Genomic DNA, 20,153 nt, shown 5'->3' on the forward strand with positions numbered 1-20,153 from the left:
TAGGGGCGCCTGGGTGGCGCAGTCAGTTAAGCCTCCGACTTCAGCCAGGTCACGATCTCACGGTCCGTGAGTTTGAGCCCCGCGTCAGGCTCTGGGCTGATGGCTCAGAACCTGGAGCCTGTTTCTGATTCTGTGTCTCCCTCTCTCTCTGCCCCTCCCCCGTTCATGCTCTGTCTCTCTCTGTCCCAAAAATAAATAAACGTTGAAAAAAAAATTAAAAAAAAAAAAAAATAAATAAATAAAATAAAAATAAATATTAAAAAAAAAAATCAGAGTGCCTGGGTGGCTCAGTCGGTTAAGCGTCTGACTTCGCCTCAGGTCATGATCTCACTGCTTGGGAGTTCGAGCCCCACCTCGGGCTCTGTGCTGATAGCTCGAGTCTGGAGCCTGCTTCGGATTCTGTGTCTCCCTCTCTCTCTGCCTCTCTCCCTGCCCCTTGCACTATCTCCCTCTCAAAAGTAAACATTAAAAACAATTTTAAAAAATCTATTACATGTTAACATAAGAGCATGTTTTTATGAAATACAACTACATTTTCTAAGACAAACATCTTAGAAGCATGGCATTATTTTTATAGTTTCACAAATCTCTTTCATGTCTGGCAAGGCAGAAATCAGCTGGATTCTTTTGTCTCCTGCATTCAGTTTGTTGCCATATCACATGTGGTCATGTAGCCCCTGGAAACTCTACGGTACACTCCTGAGTGTATGGGAGTGAAGAAGACAAAATAATGAGTTAATATTATTATGAAAATAATTCTGACTTTGCAGACCCACTGATAAGGTCTCAGGGACCCTCAGGGGTCCCTGGCCCACACTGGCTGTGAACCAGTAGGACTTAATATAGGACTTAAATGTAGGACTTAGTGTAGGCAGTAGGACTTAAATGTAGGCAGAAGACGGTGCTGAACTTGGGATATTTATTGGTCATGGCAGGTCTCCCTTAGGAAGTGGGAGGAAGAAGGAAAGCAGACTGGACACTACCCTTTCAGTTTGGGAATGATTGTGTTTGGTCCATCTCTTGAGTCTACGTGTCCTAACCAGATGTGATGCGGTGGTGGTGACAGACTTGGCCTGTTTCCATTTGGAGCTCTAATCTCACCCTGTGTATGTCTTGAAGGCGCCTCATGGCTCCCTTCGTAGAAACCCGGGAATGTATTGTAGTAGGCCAGGGGATAACAGCATTTATTCCCCATTTCCTGATAGTGGGTAACAAGTAGAGTACGAGATACAACTTTTGCCCTCTCGGAGCACTCAGTCCACATGGTTTACTCATGTGGCTCTTTCACCCCTGGAGACTCTTGGTAGCAAATGCTGTGAATCTTCCCTGTTAAAATATGCAATTGGGGAAGAGAGGCGCTGTGAGCCCAGGATCCGGTTCACATGTGTTTCCAAGGTAGTAGTGCTTAGAGGCTGCCTGCAATGGAGCCCCAGGAATCTTCCAGGGCCTGAGGTTTAAGTGTTAATTATCAACACCGTTGTGCTTCTGGGCTCTAGGTTAAGTGTGTGTGGCTTGTTGCTGTTCACGGGGAAGGTGCTGTCCTTTTTCCCAACAAGTTTGCCCTGTTGATGGCCATGATTCACCATTCCCTTCTGCCCACTGTGGATTTTCTGCTACTCAGGACAGCTCACTGGTTTAGGGTCTAACATTCCAACACATGTTCTTTTAATTTCTTCATGCTGTCATGGCATGGCCCATTCTTGCATTCTTTTAGAAGATCCCACTTTTAGTTCTTGTTTTCGAACAGCTCAAACAATCTAGAATCTCTAGTTACCACTGCCTGGCTTCAGGTTCTGGATGGTGCACTGGTGTCCCCACTGCATAGTTTTGAGTCTCAAGATACATTTTTCTGAGACAAAATAGTGCTGATTTAAGGAACCAGACTTAAGGAATCAGAGCCTCTGGCTTCTGATGGTATTGTCTTGTGCTTCCGACCTCCTGTTCTCCCAGGTGGCATAGAGGGCCTTGAAGGGTGGCTGGAGGGTAAGGGAAGCTCTATTCAGTTTAAGATTTGGCCTTAGAGTTCTTATTAATAGACCTGCCATTCACCGAGCATATTTTCTAGGTGAAGATGTATGCCTGATGTTTGTCATAGCACAGACCCTTCTCTGCCCAAAGTGAAACTGATGCTGTGCGACTGGAAATAGTAGGCCAATGGTGCCGTCTACTCCTGAGAAGAAAATTGTGTGTATCATGAGAATGGTTTACTCACCTGTTTAGGCCACACAGCTATTTATTCAGTGTGAGCCAAATGCAAGGTGATATGCAAGCACTTTGGATGTCGTTTCATGAAAATGAGGCATGTAGTGAGGACAGAAAACAAGCTGCAGAATGTTCTGTATGTCCCGTGAGTATGTGGCAGTACATGTGAATGGGTATCCCCGATGGGAGCCACCATTGGGCACACGGTGCTATCAGTGGAGGCTTCCAGAAGAAGAGGGGTTTGAACTCTGCCTTGCAGGCTAAGAGGATTTGGACCAGGAGGGAAGGCATTCCCAGTAGCTTAGAGTATTTGACTAAGCTTTTGTGCAACATCTGTCATTCTGCCCAGATGTGCCGGCTATCATTTGAGTCACTGATGACTCTATTTTCTTGCCATCGCAGTGGTCTCTGCTTCTTGGCTCCACATTTAGGGCATGTATTTTCATGCTGTACCAGAACTCTGGGAAGCGAGGAAGGACACCAATGAAACTAAAGCCCTGTTGGTCTAAACTAAGCTGAGGGAGGCGGTGTATTATGTTAACACTATGCCTGTCTGTTTGAGTGTATTTTTTAAAGTGTGACTTCACATTCTCTCCAAAAGCCTTTTGTAGCCCATCAAGAGAGTAAGATGATGGCTGAGAAGTTATTCTTTATAAATTAAAAGGTGCCTGGATCGCTCAGTCGGTTAAGCATCCAACTCTTGATTTTGGCTCATGTTTGGTGGGATAGAGCCCCACATTGGGCTCTGCACTGACAGCGTGGAGGCTGCTTGGGATTCTCTCTTTCCCTCTCTCTCTCTGCCCCTACCCAGCCCGCATGCATGCTCTCTCTCTCTCTCTCTCTCTCTATCTCTCTAAATAAATATTAAAAAAAAAATACAGGTACTATCAGTTTTGACTTCAAAGGGCAGAGAATCAAGGTTAGAGCAAGGAGAAATCTCTCCCTCCTGATATTAGGGGAAACTTTAGAAATAAGACCCTGGGGCACCTGGGTGACTCAGCCTGTTAAGCATCCAATTCTTGGTTTCAGCTTGGGTCATGATCTCACGGTTTGTGGGTTCGAGCCCCGTGTCGGCCTCTGCCTCTCTCTCTCCCTCTCTCTCTTCCCATTCCCTGCTTGCACGCTGTCTCTCAAAATAAGTAAATAGACATTAAAAACATAAAAAATAAAATAACAGCCTAGTTGCCTGCCTGGTACCTAGATGGCCAGAAACTTCTCTGGAGGCTGGTCTAGCAAACCAAAGAAAAACAATATAAGCAATGACAGTTGTGGTTAACCACCCCCTTTCCCACCGGCGCCCCTCCCCCAACACTCCCACACCCACTCAGTCTTCACACTAGCCTGCTGTGCACGTAGCTTCCTTTGATGGTGGCGAATGTGCTATTGGGTGTCATTTTATATTACAGTTGTAATAACCACATGACATTTTAGTCTTTAGCTCTTAGTCACAGACTTCTAGAATATCTGAGCTGGAAGGAACCTTAATTATAAGCCCCTCATTTTAAAAATGGGGAACTGAGAACGCAGATTGCCCGAGACTCATCCAAGTTTCTCATCACCCAGTTCGTGATTTTCTTCAGTATCTGAGAAAATAGCAACACTACCACTTACCGAGGCCCTGTGCGAAGTGCTTTATTTCTTTTAACAGCTGTATGAAGGAAGTGTTGTTATCATTCCTCCTTTAAGGTCAGAGGGGTCGAGGAATATGGTCCCAGTCAGATGTTAATAGGTGGTGGTGCAGAGATTTGAACGGAGAATGCAGTGGGTGACTGTAGAGAACCGGCTCTTAACGGGTAGGCTGTGCTTGCACCGTGTTTCCCAAGTTAGATCTTCTCTCTGCTCTCACATCTTCGCCTGGTTCTACCCCTCACTCCTCTCCCCTGTCCCACCGGGACCGTCCTCTCTCCTATAGTATGAAGGTAGGATTCTGACCGCGGCCACCATGACGACTCAGGAGCCCGGCCTCCTTCCTTTGGAGCATTTTCAATGGTTCAGAAGCCTTATCCTTATCCTGGGGACTTAAAGGGGCTGAGATCATATCATTGATTCCAGGAATCCTTGGCTGGTTAGGGCAGCAGAGGGCATAATCCTGTCCCTTCTTACATTAGCTTAGGAGAGACTGAGCAAAACAGAGTAGAGAGAGAGCAGATGGAGGGCTCTGTGAATCCCATCCCCACCTCAAGCAGGGGTCAGCCGTGTCATCTTTATCATCAAAGGGTATGTTTCTAATACGGATGGCCCAGGATATACCAGTACAGATGTGGTGGCAAGCTAGCTGAGGGGCTCCCGCCTGAGGTCTCTATGCATCTGTGTCTTACTCATATGCATCTGTGTCTCTGCCTTTCACTCTTCTTTTTCTGTTTTCCTCCCCCACGTCCTATACCAACAGCCTGAAGGATATGGCTTAGGCCAGTAAAGCTACCATCACTGCCCTCTGGCTTATGTGAATTTTTACATAGTACTGAAGGGATCTGCAGACTCTAGAATACAGCTGCTTTTGAATCTCTCCTAGAGGTTCTGTGCTGTGCCAGAGGCTTCCTCCTCCATGGGGGCTTATTTTTCAAGTTTGAGCAGAAAATATTCCAAGGGACACTGGCCATCTAAGTGGTCAGCCTGCACGCCAACTTTGATGATGCAGGCTGGAGTGGGGTCCGAGGGATTCTCTGGTCCTTCTTTACAAGGGAGAGACTGGTACCTTCACCTCACTCCAAGGACAGCAGACTTAACAACAGCTTTGGAGCCCACCAAATGGGAGGCAGGGTTCTAGACCCTTCTGGGGTTTTATGAGAGAAATTAATCACTATAGAGGGGATCTTTGGGGCATGTGCATATTTTGCATTGCTTTTTAAGGATGCAGGATCATAATTTTACAGTTCAAGAGCACTGACAAGAATGGATGATTTTGAGTCCCTTCATTAACCTTGCATTAGTAAAGAGAAAGAAAGATGGAAAAACGTCATATCAGAAGAACAGCACTGAGAGAACAGTCACGTTGCCAGGGACACTGAGCCGGAATTGTTATTGGGGTCTTCCCAGAGTGCAACATTTAAAAAAATTTTTTTTAACGTTTATTTATTATTGAGAGATAGAGAGACACGGAGCATGAGCAGGGGAGGGACCGAGAGGAGAGACACAGAATCCGAAGCAGGCTCCAGGCTCTGAGCTGTCAGCACAGAGCCCAATGTGGGGCTCGAACTCAGAAACTGCAAGATCATGACCTGAGCCGAAGTCAGACGCTTAACCGATGGAGCCACCCAGGTGCCCCTGGATCACAACATTTTTAACGGTCAAGGGTTTCGGCCCTACCAGGTTTTGTCTTTCTTTCTTTCTTTCTTTCTTTCTTTCTTTCTTTCTTTCTGCCTCTTAGAAGCCACTTCTCCCAAGAAACAGTTCCCACTTAAAAAAGAAATCAACTCTGTGTGTCAGCCCTATGTATCATGGGAGACACAGAGCTATTATCTGTAAAATGTTTTAAAAATAAATTTTAACATTCATGGACTACGAAAATGATATTCCCCAGGTTTACCTAAAAGGAAACCCAATCCCGTTGGTGTGAAACAACATGTGGAGGCTGTTAATAAAAATGTTGAGCTGTAGGAAATAGAAATGTGGAAGATAGTGGAAGCTTGGGTGCTTCTGAACTAGGAAGTAGTCTTAGGCAGGAGGCAGCAGCTAGGGACAGTCTGGGCCTGGGAAGAAGGTGAGTTTTAGGGCCAGTTGATAACTGTGATTAGTTAGCACTCTGCTTTTACAGAAGAGGATGATTATCACTGCAACTTTCAGGGGAGCACGGTGTGACTAAACTGAGGGACACACCATCTTTGCCTGTGATGGACCGACACATGTTGTTTTCGTGTGGTTTCAGGACGAGATCCATTTGCCGAAAAGATCACCTGCCTTTTACAGCTTACCCTTTTGGGTAATTCACTTAAAGCAGACCCATTCTCTGGGGTTTTACAACTAATATTTTAGGACCATCAGTTCTATGGCTTATTGGGTCTGATGTAGAAATGCGTGGCCCAGAAGCGATGCCCAAAGGGGTAGAGAGGTGGACTTTTCTTAGAGCAATAATCATCTGTCTGGAGATTTTTCATTTACTGAGTCCCTTAAGTTTTTTTTTTTTTTTTTTAAGTTTTGGTAAGACCACTGAACACGATATCTACCCTATTAACAAGGTTTTAAGTGGACAATAAGTGTTGTTAACTATAAGCACTATTGCCTTCCGAACTTACTCATCTTGCGTAATTGAAGCCCTATACCTACTGAACAGCATCTGTGATCCCATCCCCCAGCCCCTGACACCCACCATTCTACTCTGTCTTTACGAGTTTGACTGTTGTAGGGACCTCATACCAGTGGACTCATACAGTATTTCTCATTCTGTGTCTGGGTTATTCCAGTCAGCATAATTATTTCACTCACCAGGCTTATCCATGCTGTCACATATGGCAGAATTTGCTTCTTTTTAAAGGTCAAATGTTATTCCCTTGTGTGTGCGTGTGTGTGCGCCGCCTTCTCTTTATCCATTCATCTGTCCGTGGACATGGAGGTTGGTTGATCCCACGTCTTGGCTGTTGGGAACAATTCAGTTTTCCTTCTCTGCTGCTCACCTCATTCTGTGGATGAGAGAAGGAGAGAAGGAGGAGGGACATTCAGGATCTTGGTCGTGATCAGGGAGTGTATCATGGATTAGGCAGTTAAATGGAAGACTGAAGCCTAAAAACAGAGGTCTTCTGAACTCCTGCCCTTCTCTCCTGCAGCAGACTGCCATTAACAATGCAAATCACATGGCCCCTGCGCAAGGATGAAACAATGCAAATCAAGCATTAGGGATGATCTCCCAGTCCACAGATCTGTCCTGCCTTCCACCACAGTCCTTGAAAATCTTTACCTTCAGAAACCTTTAGAAAGTCTTACCTGTAACCTACACCTTTTTATGACTAGGTTAAAATACAGATGTTCTAGAATAGGACCACACCATCTTATCAGTCATTTGAACATCAGTGTAAATGAAATTTATGAAAGCTTTACATGGCACTGACTGTCATTGGAGGGGATGAGAGAATATAGGGCCCTGCACATCCCAGGGCAGAACGGAGCCCCACATGAGGAGGTTGTAGACAGACAGGTCTCGGGAATTCAGGTTTCTCTATAGGGTGCCCTGAATGCCATTATCATTACATTCTACCCAGACTAACAATGCTGAAATCTAGGATATTTTGAGGTTCTTTGTGTGCTGATATCAATTCACAAGGCAGCTGTATGCTTCAGAGAACCTATCATACAACCAGGACATTACTAAATAATCAAATACAATATTATTGATCATTACCCATGTTCTATGGGCTTATTACATCCATTGATACCCACTTCTTTGAAAAAAGGTGTCAAGTCAGTCTGTATTGTTGTGTTTTACGAATAGCTGATTTGGGGCCGTAGTAGTGGTGGGAAAAATAACAATAGTATTTTACATGCCACTTCCTTTAGGAGGCTTTCATGGATCCTTCAAATCAGGCTATGCGTGCCACTGTCTGTGTGCCTCAGTAGTATCTTGTTGTACTTCCCCCAATTAGCAGTTAGCATGCTATTTGGTATTTTCCCGTTTGCTTATTTGTCTCTTTCAGTATCTTTCTCAAATAGGATCCCTCAAATGGACCATGGAACAAAAACATGACATGAGTGACTATTTTCTCAGTTCTCCCAAGGATGGTACGTAACTGGTATGATTGTGGATGAACAGGAGAGATATTAATTCATGATAATTCACAGATGCTCTAGATCAGGGGTTGGCAACTTTCTGCCCCAAAGGTCCAGAAAGTAAGTGTTTTTTGGCTTTGTAGGCTATACAGTCTCTGTCAAAACAACTCAATTCTGCTGTTGTCGCACAAAAGCAACCAGAGACAATACAAGTGAATGAATGAATGAATGAATGAATGAATAAATGCCGTGTTCCAAAAAAGTTTTATTTACAAAAACAGGTCCCAGAGGCGGTCCCAGAGGCTGCAGTTTGCTGACCCTGTGGCTTGGGGCATGAGGCTTTATTTCTCTTTCAGAACCTTTGAGGAAGTATTAGACCGACCGTGAGCCTGGTGAGGGCAGAGAGTCTGGCTCACTCACTGCCTGTTCCTTGGTAGCTGGCCTGTCTTTGTATATAGTAGGTGCTCGAGAAATGTTCACATTCATTCATCCATTCATTCATCAAGTATTTATTAAATGCCTGCCATATTCCAAGCATTCTAGGAGCTTGTGATGCCTCAGTACAGAAAACAAAGATCCCTGTTCTCATGGGGCTTACATGTTGGCAAGGGAAAGCAGATAATAAACAAGAAGCAAAGTAAATATTAATGATGCAGGATGTGCTAAGATCATACGGGCTATGGAAAAAGAAATAATACCAAGCAGGGTAAGGGACATTGGAATGCTCCCAGGTGATGTGGGGGTGGCAGGTTGCAGTATGATTTAGTCAATACTTTATTATTTATTTATTTATTTATTTTTATTTAAAAAAAAAATTTTTTTTAACATTTATTTATTTTTGAGACAGAGAGAGACAGAGCATGAACGGGGGGGAGGGCCAGAGAGAGAGGGAGACACAGAATCTGAAGCAGGCTCCAGGCTCTGAGCTGTCAGCACAGAGCCTGATGCGGGGCTCGAACTCACAGACCGTGAGATCGTGATCTGAGCGAAGTCGGACGCTCAACCAACTGAGCCACCCAGGCGCCCCTATTTATTTATTTTTAAAAGTTTATTCATTTATTTTGAGGGGGAGGGGCATGGGGAAAGGGAGAGAAACAGAATCCCAAACAGGCCCCATGCCCAGCACAGAGCCCGATGGGGGGCTTGACAGGGGGCTTGATGGGGGACTCCACGCAGGGCTCGATGACTGCCTCGATCCCCTAACCACAAGATCATGACCTGAGCCAGTATCAAGAGTCAGATGCCCAACTGACTGAGCCACCCAGGCGCCCTTGATTTAGTCAATATTTTAGATAGTGAGCATTGGCCTCACTGGGAGGGTGGGACTTGAGCTGAGTTGAAGCAAGTCATGGGGTTGGCCAGGTAGCTTCCTGAAATGGCCATTTGTCCTCCCTCTCACATCTTTGTGGGTCATTCTTCTCTGTGTCCCAAGGTACCACGGCAGGTGAGGCCTGGGGTTTGGGGAGGCCTGGATTCCAACATGACTCTGATGATCACCCTGTGGTCTCTTCCCACTCTGCCGAGTAAGGAGCAACCCTGGGCCTGCCAATCCCTGCCTTCTGAGAACTCTGATTTCACTTCAAGCCTGTACTTCCTGAGATCCAGCATGGATCCATCCAGGGTGGTCTTAGCGTCTCAGAAAAATCTTCCTGAAGGCAGGGACCATGTCGTACTTTTCATGTGTACCATATGGCACGTGGCACAGTGTGGGTTGTGCCTTTGAGGCTGAGTCATTGTGAATTGGTTCAAAGGTACACAGTTTAGGCTTTGGGTTGGAAGTCCAGCCCGATGACATTCGTTGTACTCTGACACTCAGTTCCATGTCCATAGTTGAACTTGTTTTGCATAATGATCGCAATCTAGAAAGGCAGCGTGTTCCTCTGTGTGCACGTGTGGTTTCCTGGGTTGAACAGCCAGAGTGTTTGGACACGGGCAAATGTCTGGAGGACAAGAGCCGGCCTTCTGGTGCAGTTCGGGAGTCAGGCAAGCCAGGGTGGTGATGAGCTGCCCAGGTCTGGGGCAGTAGGACTTTTGGTCTTGGCTTCTAGCACCACGAGATAATCCCTGAGCCCGAGTATTGTGGTGGATGGTGTCGTGCACAGACCCCCCCCCAACTCCAGGCCTGAAACCTTTATTCCCCAACCTCTGGGACTGTAGACGCTGGGCTGCCTTCAGTCACAGCAGACCTTCCTGCTCTGCCTGCTACTCTCAGCTGAAGAGAGCCTTCTTGCCCAAGGTCCCAACCTTCCCAGGGAAGTGGAACGACCAGCTTCTGGGGAGTAAAACGGCCCTGCCCCTCCCCCCAGTTGGGGCCAACTCTGTAAGACCATCTTACAGAGGACCTTGCACAGGTCGCCTTAGGGTCGGCTGAGGCCTTTAGGACTGTGTGACAGTCCCCCTCTCCCTTGCCCCACCCTGCTTCCCTCACTCCTCCTGCAGGGGTTGGTGTTGAGAGTGGTCCCCAGGAGACCTCCTGCATGCAAAAATTCATCTCAGAGTCTGTTTCCTAGAAACCCAACCTGTGACGCTAGGCCAGGCCAGCCCCTGGTGGAAACAGTAGCTTGCGGTGTGGGCAGATCCCTCGGAGCCACAGGGACAGACGTGAGTGCATCACTCTGTGTGGCCCATCACCTCTGTGGGGTGGTTTGGGTCTCTGGCAAGGCTGTCTGCCATATCTGTCATCACTGGAGATTTGTATCTTTGAGTTACATGTTGTCCTTCTTCCAGTGGCCTCTCCTTTGGCTCTCTGCATTCTTCAGGGACTGTCACCTCAAGATGAATGAATATGTCAAAGCGATTTAGTCCCTGAGAAGGGCAATCAGTCTAAAGCAGCCGTGAGACACGTGAGGTGGTGCAGTTTGGGGCTAAGGGCCTAGAATTTGGATCCGGACTGCTTGGGTTTGCATTTCAGCTCCCTTACATGTTAGCTTTGGTGACCACAGGCAAGCCACTTAACCTCTCTTCATCGTCTGCAAAATGGTGACCACCTCACAGGGTTGTTTTGCAGATTGAGTGAAGTAGTGCCTTGAGGGCAATTTCAGGGGCGCCTGGCACTTCCCTGTGTAACTGTCGGCTCTTAGAACATTAATAAGAGACAGGCGCTCGGAGGGGATGGCAGGTGGCACAGAAGTAAAGTGTTGGGGGGGCGCCAAGGTGAAAAGAGCTCTTAGAACGTGACTGTTTGGTGTATTTTGTCCGAAGATGCACGTGGGAATAGATGGGGAGGGCCGGCCAGCCCCTTATGCTGAGGAGCATGGAAACAAGGACCAAAGACGCTACTCACAAAGGCCAGGGCTTGGATTCTAGAGCTGGGCTGGGGGGTGGGGGTGGGAAGGGAGCCAATGCTAATTGGGCACCTACTGGGTGCTAGGTGATGTGTCAAGTCCTACCGTATGTTGTGCCATTCATTCCTTACCATATCCGTTTGACATGAGTTTTCATCCCCGCTTCACAGATTGGAAAACTGAGGTTGGGAGACATTAAGTTGCTTGTGAAAGGTCAGAGCTGTTCTGTGACAGGCAGGATTGGAAGGCAGGTCTGTGTGACAGCAGGGCCCGTGTTCTTGTGGCTAGATCACACTGCCTGAAGCATTTTGACAGCACTAAAGTGCTGTTGTGGGCCAGGGCCAGAGGGGTGTGGGAATAAATCAGTTGCTCTCAGACACATCAGTCTGTTGGGCAAATCAGACAGAGAAGCCACCTCCTCCAGGAAGCTTTCCCTGAGTGCCCTGGAGTCTGCCCCTTGCTCCGACTTCTCTGTTGAGGCTCCTCTCCCTTTCTACCTGGTGTTGTGGCAACTAGGGGAGCTGTTCTCACTCCCGTTGGAGTCAAGTTTCTAGGGAATGAAAGGGCTGAACCTCTTCCCCTCCATAGCCCTGCATGTTGCCTTTCCTTGAGCATCCTCCAGTAGGTGTTCAGGAAGCTTTGTGGAAGGCATGAACAGATACGAACACTGGACAACGGTAATAAGTGACCTGCAGCTTCAGGTGCTTTAAAAATCCGGTGGAGATAAGGTTCATTTTGGCGAAGGGTGGTCACGAGGGGCTTCGCTGAGGAGGAGAGGCCCAGACCCAGAGGTTGGAGAACAGGAGAAAAGGGGTCAGGTAGGGCAGAGGGCAGAGGGGCACGATCTATAGGGGAGCCGCTGCCTTTGGGAGTGGCGGGATCCCCAGTCCCATGTACCTCTCCTCCTGGGTGCGGTCAGGCCCAAACCTGGTGGCCAGTGTCTCTCCCGCAGCACAGGGGACTGGATGGTTCCCCCAGGGGAGTGTGGATATGCCAGCCTTGCCAACTTGAAACCAAATGTTCTTCCTACACAGCTGTCTTCAAAATGAAATCCTTAAGGGAGGCGGGTGAGCAAGCGGGCATGAATTACCCCCGGCCCACGTCTTGGCTCGCTGACAGCCTGCCTACTTGCTTGAGCTTTCTCTCAGTTTTTAGATAAATCAGGAACTCCCAACGCTCCCCATGGAACCATCCCCCCTCCCTGCCCTGCCTTGAGCCAGGCCGAGTCAAGCCCTGCCAGCCATGGGACCCTCCGCGCTCTTCCTCGGCACACTCGTACGCACGTTACCTGTCCACCCTTCACACGGCCGGCCCAGGAGGCGGGGCACGAGGCAGTGTGTCCATCGACTTGGCTGGGGACTGAGGTCCGAAGTGGGGGCCGATTCATCCAAGGCTGTGGCTCCCCCGCCCAACTGCCTCACAATGTCATACTGGTTCTCCTCTGACTTCTCAGTGCCTTTTCTGCTCTTTCACGGGGTCTCCCCTTTCATCCCTCACGTGTACATATTCTCCAGCATTTGCCATCGTGAACCCCCTCTCCTCTGGAGCCATGAGATGTAGACAGTCAAGGTTAGAAGAGTCAAGTCCAGCCAGGTGCCCTCTGCTGATTCTGCCCGCCATCCCCTCTTGAAGGTTCTCTGTGTTCTGCTCGGAGAACCCCCTCCGCCCCCAGTGCTTCCTCTCCTCGCTCCGGGTCTTGAGGCTTGCCCCATCTGCTAAGCGGTTTGTATTTCCAAAGCTCCTTGGGTATCTCAATCTGGACATTACCCTAGCGTCCCAGCTCAGCAGGCCCAGGAGAACACTTACCATCCCTCCCCTCGACTTGGCTTCCCTTCCTGAAGATGACAGCATGGCCATTCTTCTGGCCTCGTTGACTTGTGTGTCACTCCCCCACCTTGTCCTCCTGGTGTTTCCTGACAGCCTCTTGAACCAAGATCCTGCCTTCTCTCCTCAGGCAGGTGTCTGTGACTTGTTTCCTCTGGATTGGTGTCCCTGCTCCAGTCTCTCTCACCTCCAGGCCCAGCCTACGTACAATTACCAGATGTATAGTTTTCATTACATTAATGGCACTCATTAATTAACCCAGTTTTAATTATGTTCCTGCTCAAATCTTTCAGGGTTTTTCTCTTTGCTTTGTAATTAAATAATGACTTCCTGCCTAACAACTAGAGTCTCCTGTAGTATTGACCTAGCCTTTCTGACTTAATTCCTTTACACCTGTTGATAAACTACACCTCAGCCAAAGGGTTTGTTTGCTGTTTTATTTTTTTTTTTAATTTTAACTTGTTTTATCTTTTATTTTTTTAAATTTACATCCAGATTAGTTAGCATATAGTGCAACTATGATTTCAGGAGTAGATTCCTTAGTGCCCCTTACCCATTTAGCCGATCCCCACTCCCACAACCCCTCCAGTAACCCTCTGTTTGTTCTCCGTATTTAAGAGTCTCTTCTGTTTTGTCCCCCTCCCTGTTTTTATATTATTTTTGTTTCCCTTCCCTTATGTTCATCTGTTTTGTCTCTTAAAGTCCTCATATGAGTGAAGTCATATGATTTTTGTCTTTCTCTGACTGACTAATTTCACTTAGCATAATACCCTCCAGTTCCATCCACGTAGTTGCACATGGCAAGATTTCATTCTTTTTGATTGCTGAGTAATACTCCATTGTATATATATACCACATCTTCTTTATCCATTCATCCATCGGTGGACATTTGGGCTCTTTCCATACTTTGGCTATTGTTGGTAGTGCTGCTATAAACATGGGGGTGCATGTGTCCCTTCGAAACAGCACACCGGTATCCCTTGGGTAAGTGCCTAGTAGTGCATTTGCTGGGTCGTAGGGTAGTTCTATTTTTAGTTTTGTGAGGAACCTCCATACTGTTTTCCAGAGTGGCTGCACCAGCTTGCATTCCCATGTTTGCTGTTTTCTGAAGAAGATGAGTTTTTCCTTCCTCCGTGCCTACCTTTGCTTCTGCCTTGCCTTCCCCTAAATGCACATCCTTCTTTTCTCCTTTGTTTGAAATCTCATTCTCAAATAACATGTCTTCTGGGGTCTTCTGATTTTCCCAACCAGATGCGTTTTCTCTTTCCTTCAAATTGCCTTTATGGTAAGCTATAGCTTATTAACTCTTATCTAACCTCAGATCCTAGCTTTGTTCCTGTTCTCCGTCAGTGTTGGCTGAACTGCACTGGATAGTAGCAAGTTGGGGAGAGCCAGCATGAGTCTCCAAGAAGGCCTAACCACGGCTGAGAAGTCTTGGTGTGTTTGGCTGTCATATGTGGTGTAAGAAATGCCTTGCCTTTGGCCTTAGAGTTACTGGAAATTAGGATTGTGCTCTTAAAGGCACAGGATTGGGAATCGTGTTTCCGAAGCCTGAAATAGATGCATTTTAACATCATGTATCTGTGTAGTTTACATGGCTCTGCCTGTAAGTGTTATTTTATGATCCCTCCAATATCTCTGAGCCATGAGGTTGCTCCTGTATTATTTGTATTAAGCAAATAGAGGGCCTGTATTTGTTCATGTGCCAGTCCAGCGATAGATGGAAATCAAGTTGGATCAGCACGCTCATGTGATGTCATCACATTGATATCTTTGTCCCTCCAGACTGCTGTCTTTTGGCTGGTCATATTCACAGACACATTTTTCCCATGTGGTGGTGGAAATGGCCACCAGCAGCTCCATGCTTAAACAACTACTACTATTTTAGAAACCCACAGAATGACAAGAGAAAGTGTCTTTACTGATAGCTTCAGCAGAAGTCACTAGGAAAGTCTTTCCTCGAGCTCATCATTGTGGCCAAGGGACAGTCTTTCCTCGAGTTCAACATTGTGGCCAAGGAGATGTAATACTCGGATTGGCTGGGTCTGGGCTTCCCTGGACAGGGAAGGAAATTTGAGCCTCAGAGAGGCTAGGTGACTTACCCAAGGTCACACAACAGACTCAAGTATGTATGCATCTTCTGACCAAAGTTCGTGTTTTTTGAGTTACTGTAAGTTGTTCCTGGACAACCAGTGTCTTTTATGTCTATGTGTGAGTCATTTTTTAGTTCAAGGCAGCCCCTGGCCCACTTGCAAAGGTAGCAGATTGTATTGTTGGGGTGTCTGTTTTCCTTTCTCTGGACCCTTTTACCAGAGAACTCAGGTAATGTCCAGTTCCTTCTAATTCTTTTTTTCCCATCCTTTTCAAAAACCTGATATGGAGCTCAAAAGCAATATGCTAAGTGAATGAAACCAGACTCAAAAGGCTATATACTGTTTCATACCATGTATGTGATGTTCTTGAAAAGACAAAACTCTAGGTTTGGAAAACAGATGCCAGGAATGAGGTAGCAGTGGAGGATTGAGTACAAAGCAGCATGGGGGATTTTTTTTACATAATAGATTGTTTTATATCTTTTTTTTAATGTTTATTTTTGAGAGAGACAGACAGAGCATAACCGGGAAAGGGCAGAGCGAGAGGGAGACATAGAATCCAAAACAGGCTCCAGGCTCTGAGCTGTCAGCACAGAGCCCGACGCAGGGCTCGAACTCACGAACTACCAGATCGTGACCTGAGCCGAAGTTGGACGCTTAACCGACTGAGCCACCCAGGCGCCCCTAGATTGTTTTATATCTTGATTGTAGCGGTGTTTACAAGACTGCATATATTTGTCAAAACTCACAGAACTGTACACTAAAAAAAAGGTGAATTGTATGACATGCAAATTATACCTTAATAAAAACAACAACAAAAAGCCCTGATCTTAGATCCCATTCAGGCCTGAGTGACAACGGGATTTGCATCTTCACGAACATCACAACTGTAGGTTGTGATGAACTAAGGGGCTTTGCGATATCCCCATAATCTCATAGGGAGAACGAGAAATCACCAAGTATTGGAGTTGTTCAAGAATAATTACTCTCTTTTCCCGGGAAGTGAACAAGCCCTCCCTGAGCTCAGTGAATCACACGCTCCTTCTGCTGTTGCCATCTGACTAGAGCAGTGTAGCTGTGCCCCAGCTGCCCTCCCTTGGGCTGAGTCCGTCCGGTGGATGCTTCCAGGGAGCTGGGGAGTCTGGGATTGGTGCAGAGGGCTGAGGGCGGGGCATGGGTGACAGGGCTGGTGTGTTGGGAGGACATGGGAGAATAGGACTGTTCCCAGTATTTAGCATTCACCCCTCCCCCCCTTACTTGGCCACCCCTGCCACCCCGTGCTGTTCTTTAGGACCCACTCAGGTGCCCACGTCACCCACCCTACCACAAGCATTCCTCATACAGTACTCTCTGTCCTTGGCTCCCAGCGTCTCCCAGGGGACTATCTTTTCTGTCCTGTCATATGCCAGTCTCTGTATTCCCTGTGTCTCCCCGGTCCCGTCTGGTTCAACCAGCTGCAATCTGGGCCTTTTGCTTTTTCATTCCTGTCTGATTATTCACGTCTGCACCCACAAATGCTTTGATTTCTCCTCGGCCCACCTTGATTCTACCTGGTCTCATCTCAGACCACAGCTGTTCAAAGCTGTGGCATCGCGATAAGATACTGCATGCACGTGTACAAATCGCATAGTGCTTTCTGACATGTTAGCGGTCTTCTGTTCAATGTCTCTGCTGACAGGGAAATAACAAATCCATCCAGTTGTAGATATCGATTGCATTTTCTGATTGAAAATATCTGATTAAAAATATGCATAAGCTGCAAGCATTTTTACTTTTTCTGAAACAACTCTCTTAACCACCCCCGCCCCCAAATGTTGCTCACCAATTACTAAAACTAAAATAAGGAAAACTCTGGTGGTAGACTTGAGGCTTTAGGAAGTGGGTCACGGCAACCCCAAATGGGGTCACGTCTATCTGTGCCTGTAAAGGAGTCACCAGATACGGAAATAGGCTGTGCTGAGCTATAGGTAGGATCTGGGGTCAGGGGAGACTGTTCCATTTCAGCAACTAGGAGTTTTTTGAGGAGTTAGAAAATCAGATTGAACAACATGCCCTGGAAACAAGTTAGAGATGAGACTCCAATTGTAATAAAGCTCACAGGAAACATTTCCTGGAGGTTGTTTATAGTTGTGTATGCAGTCTGACACTTTCTGGCCTTAAGTTGCACAGAAACAATCAGTGGTGATCAGGGAGTGAGACAGTGTCTTGAGCCCTTTGGGGATGAATATCAGGGCCTGGCTTTGGCAGGGAGAGAGAGAGCAAGGGGTCCTCCGGGGGAGCCAGCACTGCCTGGGTGGAACGCGGCCTGTTCTGCTCTGACAGGCCCCAGCCGGGGTCCACCGATCGGCTCGGAGATCTTGCCAGCCCAGCCCGGCAGATGGGCATGCACACGTTTTGGGCCCGTGCCCGGGCTGGATGGCATTGCTGACAGGCTGCGGGCTGTGGTCTCGAAGGGCAGGTTCAGGAGGGAGCTCGGTGCTAATACGGCCTGTGCTGGATTCCCCGGGAAGGCTGCCAACCCCACCGCCAGTGCGGCCAGGAGCGCAACAGGGCTCGGCTGCTCCAGCACAGTCCTCTCAGTTGGGCTTTGGGGAGGCCAGAGACGGGAGGGTCTCGCAGCTACTCCCCTGTAATGTTCGGCCTCTGACAGCCCGGAGTGAGCGCCCTGTGCCTCAGCAATGTTGGAATGACAGGCCACGGCGAGGCACGGGTGGACTTGTGGGGCCTGCTTCCAGGTGCCCCCCACCTACTCTTGGGGTTGGAAACTGGCCTCCTTCTCGAACAGGTGCGCCCTAAATCACCTGAGGGAGCTGTGCCGCTGATGGACCTGGGCGCACCTCTGGGCCTGCCTCCTTGAAGGGATTACAGACTCAGGCTGGAGGGGGTCTGAGGGATCGAAAGGGGACTGCCAGCTGGCAGCTGGGGACACAGCCAGGGCTCTCCTGCTCTCGAAGAGACAGCCTTAAATTATCCATGCAATGAAGCACAGGACAATAGCTTGAAAAGACTTTTTTTTTTTTTTTTCCTTCTTACTAACACTGGCCAGGTTAAAACTTTAAGAGTTGGGATAAAGAGTCAGCCAAAGGCGAAATGGTGGAGGCCTTTCTCCTCTCCTGCTGTTTCCTACCCTCACAGACAGGTCCAGGAACCTTCCAGGCTAGACGGATGCTTTTCTGCCTTTGAAGCTGCTCCGGAGAAAGGAACCGGGAGAAGCTGATGTCGGAAGTTAGCTCATCCCTTCCCACTGAGCCAACTCTGGTTTATCTTTCAGATCCCGCCCTGCCTGGCTACATCTGTGTACATTTACTTATTCCTCACATCCGTATTGTGGGCGTGGGTATTCCCCCCCACCCCGCCCCCACTGCTTCTTTTCAAAACCTTGCCCCAAGCATGAGCTTTCTTCGATTCTGTTCAGTCCAAATAGTTTGAGCCAACACACCCACATGAGCAGACTCTACAGAGAGCTTGATTCCGGCCCCGGTCCCCTACAGATGTTCTCTCAGCCTCTGGGCCATCAAAATAGGAAGCTGGCCTGGCCAGAGAGGGCCCGAGTGCCAGAATGACCTCATCACTGGGCCCCGGTGAAGAGTGCGGAGACCTGAACGTACAGGAAGAAGCCTGACCCCTAGAAGCCAAGAGGACTGTGGCTTTGGCTGTTGTTTTTCTTTAGATAGTGCATCTAAAAAATGACGTGTGGGAAAGAGGCAGGTGGCTCTGGGTTCAAATCCTGAGCCACCACAAGCTGGGTAACTTTAGGTAACTCGCTTAATGTTTCAAGCTTAGTTCCCTCATCTGTCAAGTGGGAATAATAATACCAGCCGTGTTGTTTGATATGAGAAATAATGGAGACAATACGTGTAGAAACACAGCTCAGGATGGGTAATGGAAGGGGCTCTCCATCAACGGTAGTGATTGTTATTAATACTGTCTATCAGCTAGGCAGTCTGAAGTTTTGCTTTCCAAAAAATTTCTGACACCAGGCAATATGTTCTCCTCAATTCTGGGCACACAGTAGAATCACATAGAGTGGTTTAAAAAAGGCACTTGCCTGGCTTTTCAGTTGTGGCAATTCTGACTCGTGAGTCTCCTGTGGTGCCCTAGGTTCTGTAATTTTTGGAGTCCTCCAGGTGATTCTGATGTGCCTTCTGCTCGAACCCAGAGGAATTCATTGCCCTGAGTAGAATTTTAAACATTACTGTGGAGTGTGGGGTGTGGTGTGGGATTGCCGAGGGAAGGCTTGCAGGGCAAGGAGGGCTGCTTTCTCAGGACCCTGAGATGAGTCACCTCTTACACTCGTCCTTGTCTGTTAGTGGGGGTCCCGGAAACCACTGCATTCTTCCTGCAGCAGATGGTGGTGGACGTGGGGAGCCCCGGTACACAGATGCCCCAGTCTCACTGTGCTCTGACAGGCCAACCACACCTCTCCCTCCAGCGGTCCTGGAACTTGTGCCTAGAATCGTGGCTTGCTTTCCTATTCGCTCTGGTGAGTCTCCCTTTTTCATCTCTGCTAAACAATCCTTCTTTCCCACTGCCCCGTCCGCAATGCACACTCTGCCCCGGGGAGATCTGACCTCTGGATTTCAGAGGAAGTTCTCTAATTTAAGCTGCGAGATGTGGGGGTGCCTGGGTGGCTCAGTCTGTTAAGCGTCTGACTTTGGCTTGGGTCATGATCTCACAGTTTGTGAGTTCAAGCCCCATGTCAGGCTCTGTGCTGACAGCTCTGAACCTGGAGCCTGCTTTGGATTCTGTGTCTCCCTCTCTCTCTGCCCCTCCCCTGCTCATTCTCTCTCTCTTAAAAATAAATAAACATTAAAAAAATTAAAAAAACAAATGAACTGCAATTTATGAACATTTCGCTTTTTTGTGTTTATGGTCTGTACGGATAACTGCCCCCAAATGGAAGTGGGTATGGTATTAAACAAAATTCCAGCTTCCCTTAATAATCTCAGGCAATTTTGTTTCTGGTGGTTAATGGGGTACCTGGGGAGGAGAGTGGGCTCTGACCAGCCTTCTCAGTTTGTCTCCCAGGAAGAGCACAGATGGGGACCTGCCG

At 47.8% G+C, this 20,153-nt stretch overlaps 1 protein-coding gene across 2 annotated transcripts in view; it reads left to right on the forward strand.

Moving 5' to 3' along the window:
* The window catches only part of PRKCE (protein kinase C epsilon), a 498,780-nt gene that overhangs the window by 65,782 nt on the left and 412,845 nt on the right, over positions 1-20,153 (forward strand). Inside the window, exon 1 of one of the 2 annotated variants that reach the window (XM_047852662.1) lies at positions 19,556-19,583. The exons of the other annotated variant lie outside the window; for it this stretch is intronic. The gene's annotated coding sequence lies outside the window, so the exon portion shown is untranslated. Of the gene's footprint in view, positions 1-19,555; positions 19,584-20,153 lie in introns of those variants that run through there. 2 annotated transcript variants of the gene reach the window in all.

This window comes from Prionailurus viverrinus, chromosome A3 (genome assembly GCF_022837055.1).
Source record: "Prionailurus viverrinus isolate Anna chromosome A3, UM_Priviv_1.0, whole genome shotgun sequence".
Taxonomy (NCBI): Eukaryota; Metazoa; Chordata; class Mammalia; order Carnivora; family Felidae; genus Prionailurus; species Prionailurus viverrinus.